Source organism: Eublepharis macularius, chromosome 2 (genome assembly GCF_028583425.1).
Source record: "Eublepharis macularius isolate TG4126 chromosome 2, MPM_Emac_v1.0, whole genome shotgun sequence".
Taxonomy (NCBI): Eukaryota; Metazoa; Chordata; class Lepidosauria; order Squamata; family Eublepharidae; genus Eublepharis; species Eublepharis macularius.
The window spans coordinates 40,379,571-40,393,368 of NC_072791.1; the positions used below are offsets into that span (position 1 = coordinate 40,379,571).

The 13,798-nt window shown below is 43.2% G+C and overlaps 1 protein-coding gene across 1 annotated transcript in view; it reads left to right on the forward strand.

The window, feature by feature from the left end:
* STON2 (stonin 2) overlaps positions 1 to 13,798 on the forward strand; it is a 72,886-nt gene that overhangs the window by 42,679 nt on the left and 16,409 nt on the right. The window lies entirely within an intron of this gene.

Sequence of the window (13,798 nt, forward strand, 5' to 3'; positions counted from 1 at the left end):
ATGACCGTGGACTGGCAGGCAGAGGGGGATGCAGGAAAGAACGCAACCTCCGGCACCTTCCACTCACTGATTACAGGATCCAACCACATGTCTTAGGGGTCCACATTCTGCACACATACACTGTAGCATAATTGGCATTCGTGTGTGTGTGTGTGTGTGTATGCATTTCCTTCATTTATAACCCCAACTTTCTCCCCAGTGGGAATGCCAAGTGGCTTACATCATTCTCCTTTTCTCCATTGATGTTTGCCAACCTCCAGGTTGGACCTGGAGATCTCCCAGAATTACAACCTGGATAAAGTGGCTGCTTTGGAGGGTGAAATCTATATCATTATACCCCACTGAGGGTATACCCCTCTCCTTCCCAAACCCCACCCTCCCCAGGATCCACCCCACAAATCTCCAGGAATTTCTTAACCTTGAGTTGGAAACTTTGTGTTTGTGTGCATACTAATGTGCATGTGTAAAGCACCATTGAGTCTCAGCCAACATATGGCAACCCCTGCTGGGTTTTTCAAGGCAAAAGACAAACAGAGGTGGTTTGCCATTGTCTGCCTCTGCATAGCGATCCTGAACTTCCTTGGTGGTCCCCCAGCCCAGTACTCACCAGGGCTGACCCTGCTTAGCTTCTGAGATCTGACAAGATCAGGCTAGCCTGGGCCATCCAGATCAGAGCAGGAAACTCCATTTTATCTTCTCAACAACCCTGTGAAGTAGACTAGGCTGAGAGTGTGTGAAAGTATTTTATGAAAGGGGAGCATGTGGCATGATTTTCATTCTGCATGAAGTATCCCTATTGTTATTGTAAACACAATTGCAAAAGTAGAGGTTACATTAGGTTGACTTCTGTATAGGTCTCAATGTTGTATTTTTGTACAATTGTATAAATGTTTCTGGAATGTCTTCTAAAGTCAGTTATCATCTTCTATGGGAGGAGGAGGGGGACAAAAATCAGAATTAGTTAGGTTTACTTACCATCAACCTCCTAGCCCCCCCCCCCCCCCGCAGCCTGAATGGGTACCAGCCGTCACTGGTATGCACAAGCCATTCTGTTCTGTGTTGTTGGGTTTTTTTTGGCAGAACTGTACGTCGTATGACATGCTCTCATCACTCTGTCTAATGATGTACTTTTCTGGATGTAAGACAGAGAGGTGGTAGTGTAAATAAGAGGCAAACAGAAAATGGCTTTTCAGGGGGAAAACTGACTTCATTGGAGCAGTAGAAATAAGAGCTTTATGTAGGGGGTCAAACGCCTCAGATAGCTGATCTCCGGAACTGTTTCTCAGTTCTCTCTTCTGCGACTTGTGCACCATACTCTGCTTCCCAGATCCCATCTAACCCAAAGTAATTTCCTTGCTGTTTGCCATTTTCTTTCAAGATGTTCGTGCTCGTGAGCATCGCTGTCCTGATTACCCTCTAAGCAATATGGAATCATCTGTTATGTTTGTCATGCTCTGCTTTGCTATAATGAAAAGTCTTCTGTTTGGCTGGTTCATAATTTATGGACGATGCAAGCAAACTAAACTAAAACTAAATTATCTCTCAATCAGACCAAAATTTCCATGGTAATAGCTTTGCTGTTTATAGCTGCCTGGGAGAGCCTGCTGCGCCATAAACTCTTCTCTAGTCTGTTGTTCTGCCTGTCATTTTGAAATTACCATTCATATTTATGCTGCCTGTATTTATGTCGCCACTATTCAGCCTGGCTGGGCATTGGCTTCACAATAACTTGACGAGTGAGAAATGTTGAAAAAATATTGCCTCCAGTTATCTATATGAATCTCCTAACCAGCAGATTGGAATGGCTGTTGTAAGGAAAACATGGGTGGCTGAAAAGCCTACGCAGAAAAGTCCAAAGGAAAAGTTTAGCTAACTTCCTTCAGGACTTGGCTTTCCTTCTTCAGTCACTTGTATGGCAGACTGCGGGCCAATCTATGTTCCAAGCGTGTTTTCCTGGGATTGAAACATGCTAGGATTGAAGGCTAGCTTGTGCTCAGACCCCTTCAAAGACATTGGAGCACAGGAAGGCCAGTAAACATGCATCAAACCATCTCGCCGAAGATGTCTGCTTATGTCCACTGCAAGGTGGCTGGGAAATATCAACTCATGGAGGACTAAAGAGTACAATTTAGTTGTGTGTAGCCATTCTGGAGTATGTAATGTTATTTCTGTAGCCTTCCAGCAGCAGCTTCCATCAAACTCGTAAGATTTCTTATAGCTAAGGCATTCGTGTTAACTCCATTGGGACATAATCACTTACCACTTCTCAGTTACCAAGTCATCACCTGCTTTTATTGGACAAAAAATGTTTCTGTTCACATTGAAGCTTTATTATGCACAGGTGTTATCTGGATTCCTACACACTTGTCCCCCGCCCCCAAAAATGAAACAGTATTGACTATAGACAGTTCATATCATCTAGCAATCTCTGTTTTGAACACATATACCATTAAGCAATTCCTTGCACAGAGAAAGCTAGCATGGCAGGGAGACAGCAGCTGACATTTCAGTATGCAGGAAATGACTTTATTTGTATTAGAGCATTTCTGTGCTGCTTTTTTCCCCCAAAGGGACCCCAGTTTAAACAATATAATTTAAAATTTAAAAGACAAAGAAAACAAACACATCATGGGCAGGTTTTCATTCACTGGGCTGACAATCACAGGCCCAGTCATATTGCGTTGTTTTAGTTGTGGGCTACTTTGAGCAGATCTCTGGAGAGGCAGCACATACATTTTCTGTATAAATGAACATAGCTGGGTTCCTCAATGACACTAATGAACTGGTTCCTACATTGATTGTTGGAAGGCCTGAAAACTTCTACGCCAACATCTGATAGGAAGAAACCAAGTTCAAAGCAGTAAAAAGCGAGGATGTCCAATTATAAATTACTTAGCAAAGAAATATACAAGATAACCTGGGATGTTTACTAGGCAGAAAATACAGCCATATATATGCAGTCCATGCCATAGAGGAGGGGGGAGGACTGTTACTCAGATTCCACATAGTATTTCAGCTTTAAAACTACATTTAATTCTAGCCAACGTATCAAACTGTGTGGACAAAATGTTAATTTTATAAAGGTGTGTTTTATAAACACATTTTGATTCTTCATCTAGAAAGACACAACATTTGGTATGTAGATTTCTTGAGAGACCCATTTTTTTTTCTTTTTTACGTGATGGTGCATGTGGCTTGTGGTGCCTATTTAAATTAAGATTTTCAAGGGCATCTGCTGATATTTATATTGTTAGGCTACGGTGTTATATAAGTAATGTTTGTACAATTGATCATTTCATTGATGTAGTATTATATCAGATTATATTCTGCTGTTGACAGAGTATTAGCAAGGGTTGCCAGCCTCCAGGTGGTGCCAGGAGATCTTTTGGAATTACAGCTGAACTCCCTATGACAGAGATCAGTTCCCCTGGAGAAAATGGCTGCTTTGGAGTGTGGACTCTGTGTCATCATATCCCGCTGCTCCGGGGCTCCACCCCCAAATCTCCAGGAATTTCTCAACCCAGACCAGGCATCCATATAATATACACATTGGAAAGTTCTAAACTTAAGTTTTCTGCTGCCTTGTGAATAGATCTTCAAAAGTTAATAACCCTTACAGATTTTTATTAGCCTTCTTACATATCCATGTTAGTAATTTGTGGCATTTTGATGGCTTGAAAAAAAACCCAACAGAACCAGTTTGTGTCTTTTTTAAGGCTTCCCTGCCAGTTAGTCTAGAGGCAATTTTAACTCTGGTAACTGGGCAAGTTCCTTTTGGCCGGATGACCTAATGAAACTTGCTAGTATATTTTCTTGCCGGTCCTCAAGGAGCTCAGGTGCATCGTTCTCTCCCTCCTCCGTTTTATCCTCACTAAAATCCTGTGAAGCAGATTGGGGCGGGTGGCCCAAAGTTACAGTAAGAGTTTGATGGCAGAGTGGGGATTTAAACCCAGAAGTCCCAAATCCTAGTCACTCTAACCACTACACCACACTAAGGACTTGTGATTCTTACATACTGCTAATGATGCTACAATGAGTACCCATTGGTTGGCTATGCAAGTTGCAGACACTGCCCAAATGTGACCCTTACACTGTTCTCCCTCCCTTCCATTTTTCTCTTCTTCTCTTTGTCATATTCAGGAAACAGAGGATATACTACTGCCCAAAGTAACATTTGATCCCTGGGTAATACTCTGGGCATAAGAAGCAGGAAGGCAGTGTTTCTATTTCTGAGTCCAGCAATAACTCCAGTCAGAGCAGGTCCAGATAGTGTTGTGAAAGCTTCAAGTTTGAAAATAGAAATGACTGTTATATTCCCCTCCGTGTGAAATTCTAGAAGTCACCTTATAAATCTATTCACACAAGCTGTATTCTTAGACAGGGATAAATCCTGGCTTTGAGCATCGTTCATCACTCATGACCAGACCTAAGTACTCCTGCAAAATGTTTCTCAGGCTGATATTATCAGTTTCCACCTGACAAAGCCGACGGCTAACAGACAGATGTAGCAAGGAAGTGACAGGTTTCCTTGGAATTCCCCCCACCCCCCCTATAACTAACATGCGTGTAGGAGTCCAGAAACAAAAGCCAGCTTATGTAGTCCTTGATCTCCCTGCCCTACAGTAATCTGGCAAAAACGATCCCACTGTGACTCGAATGTTCAGAACTCCCCTCCTTTATACCAGCCACTAGAATCTAACAGTAGCAAAATAGTTTCTATATGGGTGTAGATTAGAGTGGATAGTTAAAACCTTCCTCTGTTTTGGACTGACTGCGCTTTTCTTGGCAAGATTTTTGATGCAAATCAGTTCCTCTGTTAGAAGTAGAGCAAAAGGTGAGCTTGTCCAGACACGCTGTTGTTTTAATCCCTTAATGCATGGTGGATACATTCCCTGTATGGCTTTCTTTAAAACTTTGCTACTGGGAAGTGTGAGCTCTGAGAAGAAAGGAGGATTAACACTAATGATTCCTCCTTAAGAATCTAGCATCCCCTGAAAAGACATGCCTGCCTTTTCTCAGTCCTGTGCAAGGGTCTGATATTAACAGCCTGATACACTCCTCTCTCAGTAGGAAACCACCGAAGAATCAATCTCTGATAGAAATCAGAGAGGAGGCGGATATTAAGCCACTTGCTGATCTGAACCAAGTCTAAAGTCCTAGTAGGGAGACAGCGTGTTTCTCCAGAGCGTGCATGAAATCATACTTCTGGATTTGACTGGTCATGCTTTTTTTGTTTTTCCAAGTGCAACATTGGAGAGCCCTTCTCTCCTGGGTGCTTTTGGGAGCAATCCCAAGCAGGTCTACTCAAAAGTAAGCCCCATTTTAGTCAATAAGCTTATTCCCAAGAAAGTGTCCTGAACCTTTGGGAATTAGCACTTCATCATATGCTAGTAGCCTGTGTGGCTTAATGACTAGAGTGTTGGGCCTGAACGTGGGAAATACGGCTCCAGCCATTCTCTGCTGTGAAACTTCCTGGGTGGCCTTGGGCAACTCCCTTACCTCTCCACCTTATTTACCTCCCACATAGGGAGAATGCTGTGGAAAAAAAAGGCTTCCTGGGGGATGAAAGGTAGGGCACATGCAATAATACAATAGTTTACCTGTACATCATTAGAATGCAAGTCTAAGATTCCAAAAATTCTCTGCCGGCAAGATAAATTACGTAAGGGGAGGAGGGGGGAAAGGTCATATCTGAGGTCATATCAAAATAATGTGGATGAACAAATCACTCCTGATTTGGCCACATTGTTTTGAATACACTCTACCATCTCTTTCAAAGCTCATTCATGCTTTGAGAGCAGAATAGTGGATGGCCTGCCGAAATCTCCACCATGGTTTTCTTTTGTTGCAGGATCAGAGGAAGCTTCAGAGTCTGTGTTATCTTTTCCTTGTATTTAGTTCTTGGACTATAAGCTGAGCTAAGGTCAGCTGTATGTTTTCCCCACAGGGGCAAATAGCAGTCCTAAGAGAGGGGTCAATTTGTTACCAGGAAAACAGGCTGAGGGGAAACGGTAATGCCACAATGCAGCTCTGATCCATTTGGGGGTCTCCCGAAGCTGTTTTTAACTAAAAAGAAAAGAAACTGTGGTTAGATATAGTCACAAATCTCTCAGCATCCTGGCTGGTTTGGCCATGAGAGACCAGAAGAACATAAGATGCTGCTATACCGAAATGCCAGGGCAAGGGTGTGTGGCCCTCTGTGCAACCCCAAACTAATGCCTCTGGACAAGAAAGCATAAGCATCTCCATGGTGGCTTCATAGACAGCCCCACACAGAGACATTAATTCACCCCAATGGCTGTACTTCTGCCCCAGTCACTTGTTGGAGGCTACGCGCAAAACGTGAACCAACCCGGAGTGCACTCGGGTGCCTGTTGGCACCCTTGTTTCCCCCACATTCACAACAATATTGCTGTTATTACTATTACTACTACTATTATTAATAGTCTGCCTTACTCACTAAAATCCCAGGCAGATTATACATTGCAGCAGTCCTTTATTATTATTATTATTATTATTATTTATTCAATTTATATACCGCCCATCCCAGGGGCTCTGGGCGGTGAACAGTTAAAATTGATAAAAACAAAAACTAAAATCAATATACAAATAATAAAACAAATTAACAAAGTGCAGTGGTGGGGAGAACCTTCCCCACCCCAAAGGTGGGAGGCCGACATGGCACCGCCCCCTTCAATCACCAAACGCCTGGCGGAACAGCTCTGTCTTACAGGCCCGGCGGAACGATAATATGTCCCGCTGGGCCCGGGTTTCCATTGACAGAGCGTTCCACCAGGCTGGGGCCAGGACTGAAAAAGCCCTGGCCCTGGTTGAAGCGAGGCGGGCTTCCTTAGGGCCGGGGACCACAAGTAAATATTTATTCGCTGATCGGAGCGATCTCCGGGGAACGTACAGGGAGAGGCGGTCCCGAAGATATGCCGGTCCCAACCCACTCAGGGCTTTAAAGGTAAGAACCAACACTTTGAACCTGATTCGGAATTCAACCGGAAGCCAGTGCAGCTGGCGCAGGACAGGTGTGATGTGTGACTGGTAAGGTATACCAGTCAGGACCCGTGCCGCCGCATTCTGGACCAGTTGTAGTTTCCGGATCAGGCCCAGGGGTAGCCCAGCGTAGAATGAGTTACAGTAATCTAGCCTGGAGGTGACCGTTGCATGGATCACTGTAGCCAGGTCCTGGGGCGTCAGGTAGGGGGCAAGTTGCCTGATCTGACGAAGATGGAAAAATGCAGACTTGGCAACCGCCGTGACCTGGGCCTCCATCGATAGGGAGGCATCCAGGAACACACCCAGACTCTTTACCACTGGCAAAGTTTATCTTATATGAATGACTGCATGTTTTACCCCCCCCTCCCCCATCTCCAGTTTTGTGACTATAGAGTGATAGATATCCAAATACTAATTTTAAAAAAATCTGTTTGCTAGGCAGTGTAGATAAAGAGGGTGTGATATCTGGTTTTTATTTGCTTTCCTAATTTGCCTATGAATTCTCCTTGAGTTAACCCCCCGCCCCAAGTTTTTGCTACCCAGGCAGCCTGCAGTATCTGTGAAGTTACTTCTGCTTTATGATAAAGTGCAGAACATGTGTTTGCTAATGTCCTTGTGTGTCTCAAAGAGGCATTCTTTCCCAACAAAGAGTGTTCTCCTTTTCCTCAGCGCATTCAAGGCCACAGCTACTGTTGCTGAGGCGACTATATATTGCCACATTTTCTGTCTAAATGTTGTTAGATATTAGATAACATTGCAAGTTATGTATTAAATGTTACAGGATTTTTTTAAAGCCCACAATGAGTAAACAATCAGTTTTATATCATTCAGTTTCAGAGGGTTTTTTAGAAGCTTCTTCAGAACAACTGAAAGACAATTTGGCCTCTGCTGTTTCTTTACTTCTGCATTGCTCAGCCAGTGTGGCGTCTCCTCTTAGAATACATTCATGCCCGGAGAAGGTCAGGTCCAATAGTATGCATGCCCTGAGTGTTCATTCATCCTGCCCAACAATCCTTGTAATGACAACAGGATTTCTGTGGAACACAGAAGTTCCTTGGCAGGTACTGATATGCAGAAAGAATGAAGTTTGAAATTCACTGTGCTATACCATTAGGGGGAATAGGAGGTATGCACCAAGCTTCCATATCCCCATCCAGCCCTTCCTCTAAGACTGATGCACGTTTCTTGTGTTCAGACCACAGGTTGCAAGGTGTGGAGAGATGGGAGGAATGTGCAGATCTCCTTTTCCCCAACATCGATCATGCTGCCTGTGCATATTCCGTGTGTTATGCATATGTGTACGCAGGGACTAAGGGGAACAGTGCTCTTGTGAGCCCTACCAAGATCCTTTGTTCACAGGTGTTGGGTTGGATCCATCCAGCTTTTTAATTCAATGAAACTGCCTAATTACACTCCTTAGGACAGCATGCATTTAAGGTTGCCAGCCTCCAGGTGTGACCTGGAGATCCCATGGAATAAAACCTGAATTCCAGACTACAGAAATCAGTGGAGAAAATGGCTGCTTTGAATGGCAGGCTCAATTGTATTATTTGCTGCTGAGATCCCATCCCTCCCCAAAATCTCCAAGAATTTCCCAACTTGGAGTTGGCAACCTTAAAACCTTTGCCCATGGCTTATGTCCCTGCATTTCTCATAATCACAGGCATAGCCTTTTGTGGTCAAAGAGGGCTGCCTTTCTTCATTCAAGCAAAACCAAGGCAGTTCTTGCATTGCGGAAAAACGCAAGGTATAAATGATGTAAACAAATAAATGAAAAGAAGAATACAAAATAGAGAATACAAAAGGAACAAACAGACATCCAAACTGTACCTGGACAGAAGTCAACTGTCTAAATTTGATAAATTTACCACTATCAAACCAAGGGCATCAGTTAATTTAAATTAAAACCTCTCTTAAATCCATTTTGCCAAGGCTGTGAACAACAGAGAGACAGGACACTGCTCGAGCCTCTTTTGGAAGCCCTTTTCACAGCTCTAGATCAATTACAGAAAGAACTGTGGACCAGGCTGCCACAATCCTCTCTTCCCTGTATGATGAATATAGTTGGCTTAGGGAGAGGCTATCTTTTAGGCATGTGATGTACGAACAAGGATGGACACCCTGTCATAATCTTGGCTTGCTCCCAGCTTCTTCCCTGTCTATAGATATGTCTGTCCAGAGCAAAGGCAGTGAAACTAACATTTACCAAGGCAAGCCAGGATTTGAGAAATTGTGCGCAAACTGAATTCTGGTTTTAACAATGAACTGCAGTTGAAATAAATCATGTTTTCACATTTTGTCTGAACTGAAGCTAAGCCTAACCATGTATGTTCTTAGAATCACAACCATAGACTCTGTAATTAGTATTTCAGTGCATATTCTGCAGTGAGACACACACACACACACACACACACACCAAATCCACTACTTCTTTGGAAAAATGTATGTTGCTAAAGTGTATCGAAGTTAATAAGAATCTCAAGAGTCCCTGAAATTTAGTCTGGTTCTTTTGCTCCACCTGCCGGCCATATCATTAAATTACCTAACAAAGTTATGGGGCGCATGCAGAGAAGTGTGCCTTCCTGGATCACCCAATAAGAGAGGAGACTAATAATTCAATGAATCAAAGACTTTACTTAATAACTCTTAAGAATCATACATACACATTCAATGCAAGGCTAGGAAATAAAAGGGTGGAAAGCATATAGAGACAGTTGCATGAGCAGGAGTATCATAGCAGCAAGGAGGGAAAAATCTAACATAGTGTCTGGATTGGGGGGTGGGGGGTTGGCGCGTGCGCTGGGGCACTTTCACCTCTCCCTTAAATAGCCAATTATTTGTCTTGGGGCAAGGCTAGTGGAAATGGTCCATGCCCCTTGGATGGTTCTCAGGAAATTGAACAAAAGCAATAAATGTGTCAATTTAGCAAGACATATCCAAAAAAGATAATTTGGGATCTAATGTTTTCTATTGTGACACCTTGATAGAAGGAGGAAAGGGAAGGAGAGGGGAGGAAGCGATTGAGTTTATTGATGGCGCTTTGTGTCTCCTCTATGCAGAAGAAAAGAAACAAATGGGGCGTCATCTGCATTTTACTGCGCTCCGTTGTTTTGATAGTTGGAGGTGATATTTTCAGTGGGTGATTCCCAGAGTCAGAGGTGCCTCGTTTCCTGGTCTTCACTTCGTGTATCTGCACATCAAAGGTGCAACGTGTAAACAGTTCGTGCCAGCAGCCCTGGCTGGCAATGGCATCCACAGGAAAAGTTGTTGTCCCTTTTGAACCTGCTCTGGAATCATGGCTTCTCTCTCTCTCTCACTGCTAGCCTTAGAGCAGAACTACAAGTGACAAAAGGCACAGGTTGGACACTTGTCAGCTTCCCTCAAGTTTTGATGGGAAATGTAGGCATCCTAGTCTTGCAGCTTGGCTCTCTGACTGCTGCCCAATGGACTTTTAAACTGTCACTTGTCCAACATTCCACCAAGCTGCCTACATTTCCCATAAAAACTTGAGGGAAGCTGACAAGTGTCCAACCTGTGCCTTTTGTCACCTGTAGTTCCGCTCTCAGTTCCTACAGGCACATCAGCAGTGGCTGGCATCTTGGCATGCAAGCACATTCATCTAGTGCAGGGTGGCCATTTCAGCACTTTTGCAGAGGGGGACCACTTATGGATGCTGGCTCAGGAGCCGCTCTGCCAGTTCCTTGGCTCTCCCTTCTTCATGCATTGCATTGGCTTCAGTACCAAGTTATGCACAGACCATATATATATAAAGTCTATGTTCAGATTCTGGGAGGGGGCTCCAGGCAACATTATCACTGACTGAGAGTCTCTCTACACAAGATGCCTCGGCACGTGTTCGTCAAGTGTGTGAGCTGGGAAGTGTAGTTTAAAAAGACAGCCAGTGGAGATTGCTCCTCAGAGGGCTTGCTAATTTCATCTTCGCCTCCCCAAAGCCTCTGTCAATTTCACCTTTCCAGTCTAAAACTGTGCAGTTGCAATCAAAGGGCAGCAAGGAATGGAAATGGGTTGGAGCTGCCTTCCAGAGCTGGGCTTGGACCAGGAGAGGTTATAATGGGCTACAGTCTTCCTTCTGGCATTGCCTAACTCCAGTGTATAGTAAGGCCTTTGCCCTGCCCCCGGCTCTGTCTTTAAACTACCCTTCCCGGCTAACATTGCATTTCCCACTTATGTTCTTCACGTGTCAGATGTCTTGTGTAGAGAGACTCTGAATGGAACCACTTTAGCAGCATCCACACTGATGTGGCAACCCATGAAAAAGGTCTAGGTCTTCTAAATTAAAGGCTTTTGCCTAAATATACCCAAGGTCAAACAGCTTTATGAATAAAAAATGATGATCATATGTCTGTTGGTCATGATATTGAGTCTTTGTCAATTCTAGCCTGATCTTTGCAATTAACAATGAAACGTGAGCACTTAAGTTATCAAGCTCCACTGAGAGAAAGCAAATAAAATTGACTGAAGCTGGGCTGGTATTAACCCCAAAGCCTTTATACAGAGAATACTGGCTTGTGATGAATTTTGATTCACAAAAGCTATTGACTTCCGGCAGCAGTGGAGCTATGTGGAGCCTCAGGTAGGAGCTGAAGAAGGCTTCATATGAAGTCCCCGGAGTGTGTTTCGAATTTCTTACCACTAATCTAGGGCATAATAGAATTCAATAAACAGACAACTTTCCATTTTGATTAACAGTTCAATTGAAGCATAAAATATGTACTACCAAAACTATAAACAGGAAACCTCATGCAGCCACTCTCTGATACAGAAATAAAGACCTGAGAAATTACAGGCTGGGTGCACTATGGTGAAAATGCAAACTCTGCCGTTCACAAGGCATTTCAGTAAGGTTCCTAAACCCATGGCAGACATAACCTCCTCTTTATCCAAATCTTTAGCTCTCTTCTCTGATACAGAGGAAGGTAAAGACTCTACCCTAGCTGTTTCCTCTAGTCGATTCTTTTATTTGTCCCATGTATCAATCTTTTGTTATCCAGTTCTTCCTCCAAAGAGGACAAATTGGTGTTTGTGACTCATTTTATCCTCCTAAAAATCTAATGAGGTAGGCTGGGCTGAGAGGGTGATTGGCCCAATGTCACTCCATGAATTTCATAAGGGGAGGGGATTTAAATCCTAACTCTATGATGACTACACCACACTAGCCATTTGCTCCTAAAGAGAAAAGTAAATTGCTGTATTTGTGGATGCCTTGCAACATCTACCCATCCCTGGTGCTGGGGAGGAATCCACACAGTCCTCCTCAGAAAGGCCCCATGGAGAGGTGCAATTTGTATCTGTGTGGACTTCTGTCTCCCTTCCCTATGGCAAGCTCTGCAATACACAGGACAGGACTTTTCTCTTCCTTATGCTTCCATCCATCATAAAGACAGGTTCTTGGCTATTAAATGGTTATTTATGTCAACAGAGCAAACCGAAATATTACCTTTTGTGATGACCCTTTTTCTGGGTGGGGTGTGTGTGTGAAAGAAATCACCTTTGATGGTTTTTAAGGTAATGTGGCCCAGTTTCTGTTTTGATGGCTAAGCTAATGTGAGTTTGTTATGGTGAGGAATGATGAATTATTTGTAAACTTGACTGAGCACAGGAAACAATTATTTAGTTTCTTAGCAGGGCTCAACACTTGTGTTTAAAAACAGATACTGTTTGAATGTAATGGCAGCAACATAGTTTCACAGCTTTTTGGCCAAGGCAAATCTTTTCTTTTCCAGATGCATTACTGGAAAAATTGCAAGTGAGCTTAAATACAAGAAAACCCAAATCCTTTCAGAGCTTGAATGCACCATCAGCCATGACTGACAACCAACATATGACAACACCAATTTCAGGAGGTCTTCAAATCAGCCAGACCCCACAGTCACAGCAATACAAGTACACCCAGTCTGCTTCCTTCAGAAGACTTGCTCTTGATTAAGATTACCTTTCCTCATTAACATTAATCAAATAACCAGTTGGTTCTAACTGAACCAGACTTCCAAACCCACCAATCTCCGCAGCAATCAGACTTTCTGTCCTGAAGAAACACTGGAATTGTCAATTCACTTTCAGTTTTTCCCCTGCCACTCAGCATCCCAGCATTCTGTCCCTCTGGATTGGGTGTTGCTATGGCTCTGTACATTCAAACCTTGACAAAAGGGGATTGATACATGACTTGGAAAAGCAAGACAGCCACCTGTCCATCACACCTTTCTCATGGCATATCTGTTTTGTATGTGATATGACTCCTAGAACTATGGATAGCCATGAGAAGGGAAAACAACCTTAGATAATTTCATTTTTTCCTCCTAGCTGGTATTTTCCATTAAATATCTTAATTCAAAACATCTGCTCCAGTTTATTTAATAACTTTTCGATGTCTTTTTATAAATGCATCTAACATAGGGATGCTTAGAAATTAAGAGCATCATTTTTGATGAAATGTATTTCTCTGTATAAGAGAACTAAAGAGTTGCTAAATCATCACAAATCTGTTTTGTGAATGTGCGGAATGTTGGGGGGGGGGTTGCTACTAAAACTAATGAAGAGCTGTTGTGTACTGGCCAAAGGCAGATCGGTGTGGTTGATAGAAACTCTGGAGAATGCAGTGAAGTACAGCTGTATTTTTCACATTTTCTGCAGAGGAGAATTTTTGGGAGCCAGACGATGTATCTGAACAGGGCTTATCAGAGATGACCAATTAAAAGATTCTCTGTAAAGTGTGATACAATGATGACATCATCATCATTATAAGCAGAACCAAAATGTCCATCTCATTATGGAC